The sequence below is a fragment of the Rattus rattus genome, chromosome 4 (genome assembly GCF_011064425.1).
Source record: "Rattus rattus isolate New Zealand chromosome 4, Rrattus_CSIRO_v1, whole genome shotgun sequence".
Classification (NCBI taxonomy): Eukaryota; Metazoa; Chordata; class Mammalia; order Rodentia; family Muridae; genus Rattus; species Rattus rattus.
In genome coordinates this window covers 150,223,711-150,231,724 of record NC_046157.1, presented here as the reverse complement: position 1 = coordinate 150,231,724, position 8,014 = coordinate 150,223,711, and the positions used below count along the sequence as shown (strand labels likewise).

General features: G+C 41.0%; 1 pseudogene; it reads right to left on the bottom strand.

Annotated features, from left to right (window-relative positions):
• Positions 1–4,304: 4,304 nt before the first annotated feature.
• Positions 4,305–4,801, bottom strand: LOC116898545 (annotated as a pseudogene).
• Positions 4,802–8,014: the final 3,213 nt, after the last annotated feature.

Sequence of the window (8,014 nt, the reverse complement as noted above, 5' to 3'; positions counted from 1 at the left end):
TGCACAAGAGCAAGAAGAGTAACTGAGAAACAGAAGCACCATAAAGCACTGACTTATCAAAAGGAAGCTACGTGTAGATTCCTTAAAGAGATGTTATCCACACGCTATGTAATAATATACACATTATTATAAGAGATACACCCTGTGTTTAACAACAAAATATTCCCATTGCACAGAGCCCCACTGTATGCTGCAGTTCACCAAAGTGCTCTCCCAGCCCGATGTCATAGATACATGGAGGAGACTCAATAAGAATTCTCCTGAACCATCCTGCAGTCGTTACTTGTCTCACATAGGAGGGATTATAGGAATGATTGACTTGGTAGACCTGAGTATCAGCTCAGAAGAATACGTGGTCTTATGGGGTAAGATTGACGTAAAGCACTATAAAGAAATCTGAAGTATCAGAAGAGCCACACCTTTTACCTGAGGCAGACACATTTCTCTGAAGTTCAGTCATAAAAGTGGACCTCATCTTGTCATTTTAGGTCACGAAGATGGAAGAAGTGTAGGGCGGTATTTTAAATGAATTACAGCAGGCATAGAGAGACAGATGTTGCATGTTCTCGCTAATAGGTTGAAGTTAAACAGTTGATAGTCCATAGAAGCAGAGAAGAAAGTAGCAGTTGCGAGAGGTTAGAGATGAGAGAATTGCGGAAGACAATTAGATGAAAGTATCCCTAGGGTTACAGAGGAAGGGAGAGTTCAAATGCTTTGCAGTACAGTTGGGTACCTATCGGGTACAGCCATGTGTCATGTATCTCTTAATGAACTGGAAAAGTTCAAAGATTCCTAGTATAAAAACGATGCATGCATAAGGAGACACAAGTGCTAATTACCAAGAGCTGGTCATTCCATATTGCATAGAGGAATGATTATACGTACAGTGAATATGTCACTGAACTTAAACCAATGGGCTACAATGAATTGTAACAAGTAAAATATTTTACTGTAAAGCATCTGGTTTTAATCCAGCCCAAGGTAGACATGGTTCCACTTAATGACTCTGTTTTGCTTGTATCTAGTAAAAGTACATCTTAGACTCCGGGATTCCATCAACTCCGGATCAGCATCTCTTGGCTAATGGCATCCAACCCCTTTAGACCCTCTTCCTCCCCTAGCCTCTGGAGACCTCTGTTGTGTTGTCTGCTTTTATGAGATCAAAGGAGGGTTTTAAGTCGAATGTCTGTCTGCCGAACAAAAATAATCACTATTCTCAAAAAGATGTTCAGGATTTTAGTCATTCCTTCTGAGAAATGTTGCTTAAAAAAACAACTCATATTCTCATCACAGGGCAACATTTTCCACTTAGTTGTTAGAAAAACTGAAGCTTTTAAATACTGAAAACTCAGCCCAAGGATGTCACTGATAGCTACTCCTGGAAAATGCAACTGCAGATGGCCTGTCACTGACTCCATTGCAATGCCAAACCCACTGTGGCCTTTTTGTCTGAAAAATCAAAAAGTGTTTATTTACATGGTTTGGGGAAATGACTGTCAGTAAACTGCTTGTTGCACAAGCCTGAGGATCTGAGTCTGGTCCCATCAGCTACGGAAAAGCCAGGCACAGGCACAACAGCACATGCATGTAACCTCGGCACCGAGGAGGTAGAGACTCACGAATCTTCAGGTACTGCTGGATAGCCAGTCTTGTAGGATTGCTGAGCCTCCAGTCACTGAAAAAGTCTGTCTCCCCTTTACACACACACACACACACACACACACACACACACACACACACACACACACACACACACTCACACACACTCACACACTCACACATACACACACACACATACACACTACACACACACACTACACATACACACACTCACACACACACACACACACACACTCACACACACACACACACACTCACAAACACATACACATACACACACACACTCACAAACACATACACATACACACATACACACACATACACACACATTCACACACACATACACATACACACACACACACTCACACACACATACATATATTGAGAACAACTGAGGAAGATAGATAATATTAACCTTTGACTACACATGCATATAGACACACACACACACAAACATGTACACACATATACCACACACACAAATTAATATTTATACATTATTTCTTTTTTAACTATGCTTTTAGGACCACCATTATATATGCATATATTTACATCAAAGTTTATACACACAAATTTGGTGTCTTAAGGTGTATGTATACATGTAATATATATGCTTGTTTTGTGCATATATATGTCTACATGTCTGGTATGTGCATACATATATGTATGTATATGAAACTACATATAAGAAGCATTCTTTTTTCCTCTCAAGGGACTTTCCTTATGGGCTTTTCCATTGTTGTTCAAATTTGTTTAACAGATTACACTTATAAGATTATAAGATGATTACTTATAAGATGTGGTTGCTTGGCTTTCAGCCAGTTCTCATGTGTCTTGTGATCCATGATGGGGGGTCTCTAAAACCAAAGGTTGTCAATGAGGTCAGGGGGGTAATTTGAGTTTAAGGAAAAGATAGAAAAAAATCTTACTGTTATGTAAAGGGAAACATTGAGTATATGGTCCCCCTAGAATTCAGTGTCTGATCGACCCATCCCCTGCCCTATGACTGCACTGCTCTCCATTTAAAGAGCTGTTTTGGCTGTAAAAAGCATATTAAATGTCCAGGGTGCTTCACTTAATATAGGAGGCTTAGTTACCCAGTGCAGTAAATTCCTTGCACATACTGTCTGGGATCTACCTTGTAATAAGGACGCTGTGCCGTGTTTGCGAGTCAGGCAACTTGCTCGTGTGGATGGCTATAGAACATAAATCCTTATTCAACTTTTATTGTGTGTCTTTCTGTAGTTTTGAAATGACATTAAAAGGACCCTAGATTCTAGTATTTATTCTAGTGTTTGGACTTAAGTAACGGAGGGGCTTTATTTTCCCTCTTGAAAATGCCACTGTTTCCTTTCCGAGAAGGCTGCTCAGAAGCATGGTTTTTTTTTTCCAGCAGCTGCTCCACAGGACCCCAGAACTGTGTGAAAATTTTCCCATTCTTCCAAGAACTTTAGAGCCAGGTCACACTGTCCTTTGCTCCAAGAGCCACTTCTCCAGTGCAGAACCTTACATATTCTTGCAGTCCTATCTGGTGTCATGTCTATGGTTCTACAGCTCTCTCTAATCCTCTAGAATTATTGTAGATGCCTCTTTTATGCCCACGATGAGGACTTGCACCAATTTATACTGATTTCCCCTTAGTACTTGGCTGGGTGTCATAAACCACTAGAAGTCAAAGAGCTACCCTGTCACAGGCTGACCAGTGAGTGTGAGCTTTGGGGACTCTTTGACTTGTGTTCTGTAAGAAGAGTTAGTTAATTCTCCTTACTGGGGAGAACAGAGCAAGGAGTAGAACCCACAGCACAAGTGGAGTTGGAGGCTCCTTTGCCAAGGGAAGGGACTGAATTGTTAGCGAGAGCGCATAGCACTGGTTGGAAGTGAACTGGCCACATCTAGTGCTAACAACTGCCACTTACTATTCCATTACATTCTTTCAATAAGCACACAGTCTACAGTTGTTAGCCCAGGCTACTGGCTAAATTACTCAAAAGTATCTATTTGCTCAATTCTCTCAACAAATCGTATGAAGTATTAATTCAATTGTTCACAATTTATAGATAAGCAAACTATGGAGAAGTATAGTAATTTTTCCAGTTTGTAGGCTTGGATTGGAGGTTAGTGGGAAAGCATTTTGCTGTTGCTGTTGTTGATGTTGTTGTTAACTAGCCTTTTTAGTGTGTGTGTGTGTGTGTGTGTGTGTGTGTGTGTGTGTTTGTGTGTGTTTAAATGGAAGGTCCCTTACTAGTCCTGCTTCCATGAGTGGCCAAGATCAAGGGAAAGGGGAGGGCGACCAGTTAGTGCAGGAAGGGTCTTTTCCACATTTCATTTAGACACAGAACTAAATAGACAAGCACAGAGTCACTACTGTGGTTAGAAGTTGGTAGCATGGAATAGGGACAGATGAGGAGTAGGGGTGTTGTTAAAAAATACAGGCTCCCCCCAAACTGGAGGCCTAGGACAGGACTTGGTCTACTTCAACCTAAGAGGAATCAGAAGATCAAAAGCAGTTTGGAGAGGCCCAAACCATCAGGGATGAAGGGAAAAGGACTGTCCAGATAGTGGGAGGGATGTTAGGCAACTGGGCTGAAGGAATAGCCCTCCCCGCCAGCCATTCGGGGCAGCCTGCGACACCCAGTAGCAGGTCTGGGGCTGTTAGATGCTTCAGACAGGGGACTGGAGGTGGCTCAGAAAGGCTTGCCCTCCAGGAAAAGGACACTGCCACCTAGTTTCTCTGCCAGGGTGCAGTGGGCCTTGGTCTCCTCGTAGAAGTTAGCTTGTAATTCATGCTTGATTCCTGTCAGCTTCTTCTGGATGGCATCCTTGGAGCTGGCATAGATCATTTTGCTCTTAAGGGGTGCACCCTTGGGGGCCCAGAAGATGAACACCAGGTCCTCCTTCTTGCTCTCCTTGGTCTCACAGGTTGTATCATAGAGAGCATAGCAGCAGTTCTTGTCTGGCAGGATCTTGACAAAAGTGGTGAAGGGGTCATCCACAGTCTGCCCCACATCTCCTACCAGGATCTCCTTGCCCTCCTCCAGGATGATGTTCTTCTTGTCCTCACTCAGGCAACATAGCGCTGCTTTCTTGCATTTCTCCACGTCTTCTGCCATGAAGACTTCCAAACTTTCATGTCATCGAGCACCGTGATGACTCTGTCAGAGACAGCCACACCAGAGGCCATGTTTCCAGAAACGAAAGAGAGACAGAAAGAGCTACAGAAAAACCGAGCTGCCACAGCTGCTGCTGGGATCCGACTACCTGGGAAAGCATTTGCATATAGCATGCAAAGTTCTTGGTGCTATCCCTCACACCACAGGAACAAAAGCAAAAGTTTACAATTTTTTAAAAATACCTCATTCAGTTGCACTGTGTATGAAGCATGACAGAAATGCTACTGAGGTATCCCAACCTGGCTCTTGACCACAGCACTGAGGGGCTATGCTTAAACCAAGCAATTGGGTAGTTCTAATCTCTGAGATAAAATAGGAGACTTCAGTCTGCCGAGTGTTATTTTTAACCTATTCTGTGGTCAACAGCTTCCAGGATGGTCCTTCCCTGTGGTCCTTGATCTACAATGCTTACATTCCAGTTTACTCTTGTCCTTGGCTGTGAACTGAAGGCACAAACCAGAGCTGGGAAGTCACTTTAAGAGCAGGTCAGGAAAGACCGTGACCTGTGTCTCGCTTGCACTCATTGTGCCCGGGTCTCCCTTCTTGGCTGCTTTGATGAAGGAAGCAGTCAGGAAAAGCATAGAGAGGGGTCCAAGTGGCATATAACAAAGGAAACCCTCTATCCTGAAGCTAGTATTCAACTGAGCTACATAATCCAACCACGTGGAGAAAACTGAACCCTGCCAACAATCACACAAAAGGACCTAGGCATGGATTCTCCATGCTCAGGTCTTGAGATAACTCTAGTCTCCTCTCACACCTCTTGTGAGTCAGCCTCTCGATGTAGAAATTATGAGAGAACTATTGCTTCATCCATAAATTAAGGGTCTTTTTATACAGCAAAACAAGGGAAATAATAATAAACAAACCCAAAGCTAGTACATGCATCTTCTGTTTACAGAGGAATGAAAAACAAAATTGAATCAAGCAATTAAGGACTTTGCTAAAAATCATAAATTCCTATTTCAAAGTACTAAAACAAATCTATTCATTTGGCATTTTCCATTAACCATGTATTCACCATGCACCAAGGATATAGAAATACAAGCACTTATTCCTCATTACTTCATGGAGATATTTTAAGTTCAGTACTATTAATCTATCAAATTGTCAGTACTTAATAAAGGAACTTGAACGCGCCTTTCCAGTTGTCTCAAACTATCCAGCATGATGTCTTTGTGAAGGGTAGCCTGGGTTCTTGGTCTCCATATATTATCCAAGCCTGAGAGATGTATGCATACTGTCTTGATCCAATGCCTTGAGAGTTCTCTGAGTTATGTCAGGGTCAGTTCTATCATGTTAAGACAATAACACGTCTCAGGCCTTGGCATTTACTAGTGCTCACTGTACTTGAGGCCCAGAATGCACTACTCACTTTTTTTTTGTGCTATCTGCTGCACATATAATTTCTGCTTAAAATCATTTTATAGTTCTGTGGTTTTATTGACCCTTTAAGATCATTGCTGTTAGAATTCTGACCCCTCTGTATTGTATTCAAGATGTAGACGTAAAGGCAAGTGTGTGTGAATCTGTGCTCTTTGGTTAGTAGGAAAGCCGAGTCTCCTCTACCACATATTCTACAATGGGCATGGTGTCACATCATTAAATAACTCTCTTCCCAGACACAGACATGAACATACACATGCATATCCAGGTGCATCTGGTCAGTGTGATATTACCCATTTAAAGCCCAAAGTGAATCAAAGTGATCATGACTTTGGTTCCATTAGGAGCTTATCTTCCGCATGGACAGAAACACATCTTCTCTGAACAACATGTATCATCAAGACACATCATATACTCAGATTTCTAGATTAAAGACCAGAAGTGAGTCTTTAACATTTCACAATTGGGAGGGGTTAAGTCACATGGCAGTTTCATTATTTGGGGGAACATCAATGTAGTAAAACACTACAGAGGATAATTTTATATGACCAAATTGGCTGTATTTAGGTATGCTCTAGGTAGCTGTTAAAACATTAGTTGACGGGTCTTAGGATTACCCATATAACTGGTAAAACATAATCACTTCTCTATGTGCTAATGATGATATTTCTCCAAGAAACTAGCATTTGAATTGGTGACCCGAGAAAAGCAGCAGAAGGGGGGCATCATCCATTTATTGAGGGCTAAATAAAATAGCATGACGAGGAGGAGAGAACTGTCCCCTCTATTAGAGCTACAACCACATCTCTAGAACATTAACTTTGGACTTTGGACTTCAGAACCCAGACACAGATCTGCAACATCTTCATATCCATCATCATTTCTTATTTCTTAGCTTTTTAGACACCCTAGGCTCCTTGATTCTTTAGCTCGCAAAAGACAAATAACAGAAACTTTGGACTACATAGCCACCTGAGCCAACTCATATAATAAATCTCATTATATGTATTTCATTCTTTAATAAAACTCAAATATATGCATACATATTTATATTCCTATCATAAGTCTCTTACACGTGTGATGTATGTATGTATGTATGTATGTATGTATGTATGTATGTATGTATGTATATTGTTTCTTTGGAGAAACCTGGCTAATGCAAACACACATGCCTTTCATTTGCCCAGTTCAATCCAGAGATAAACTTTCAGTCTCTTTAAATTTTATAATGAAAAAGGATTTAAAAATTGATGTTTAGTTTCTCTCGTCCTTAGATAAACATTTCTAACATAATTGCTTAGCTCCTTGGATTCCATTCCATTTATTTTTTCTGTGTGACTTTTATTGAAGCTCTGTTTAAGTTCAGGCAGCAGGCCACTGAAAAGCATGGAGCATGCAGGCATTAGCAATTTCTTCAGTCCATTCGAGGCAGATCCCTGGGAGAATGTTTTAACTTTCAAGTTCTCCCTCTCCTTAACTCTTACATGGAAAGAGTTGATTTTGGATGGAGGGGTGTACCCTACTCCTCCAGACTTTTCTGAATTTTTGTCCATGGACTAAGAACCATAAAAGCAAATGTTGAATTTGTATTATTGGTTTTTTTTAAAAAAGAGTTATGCCTCCCATCCCCTAGGTTTATGATAAAATACTTAAACAGTTTATCATATAAAATAAATGGGTTTGATTTTCTTTCTCCTGAGGAGAATGGATTACTAAAGAAAACAAACAAACAAAACATAGCTCTCCTGGGATAAGAAGAAGGGTATTTTCAAGAGGATATTTTCATTTTTATCATCTCTCGGCTTGGGGAGATGGGCTCTGGGTACAGGACTCATGAA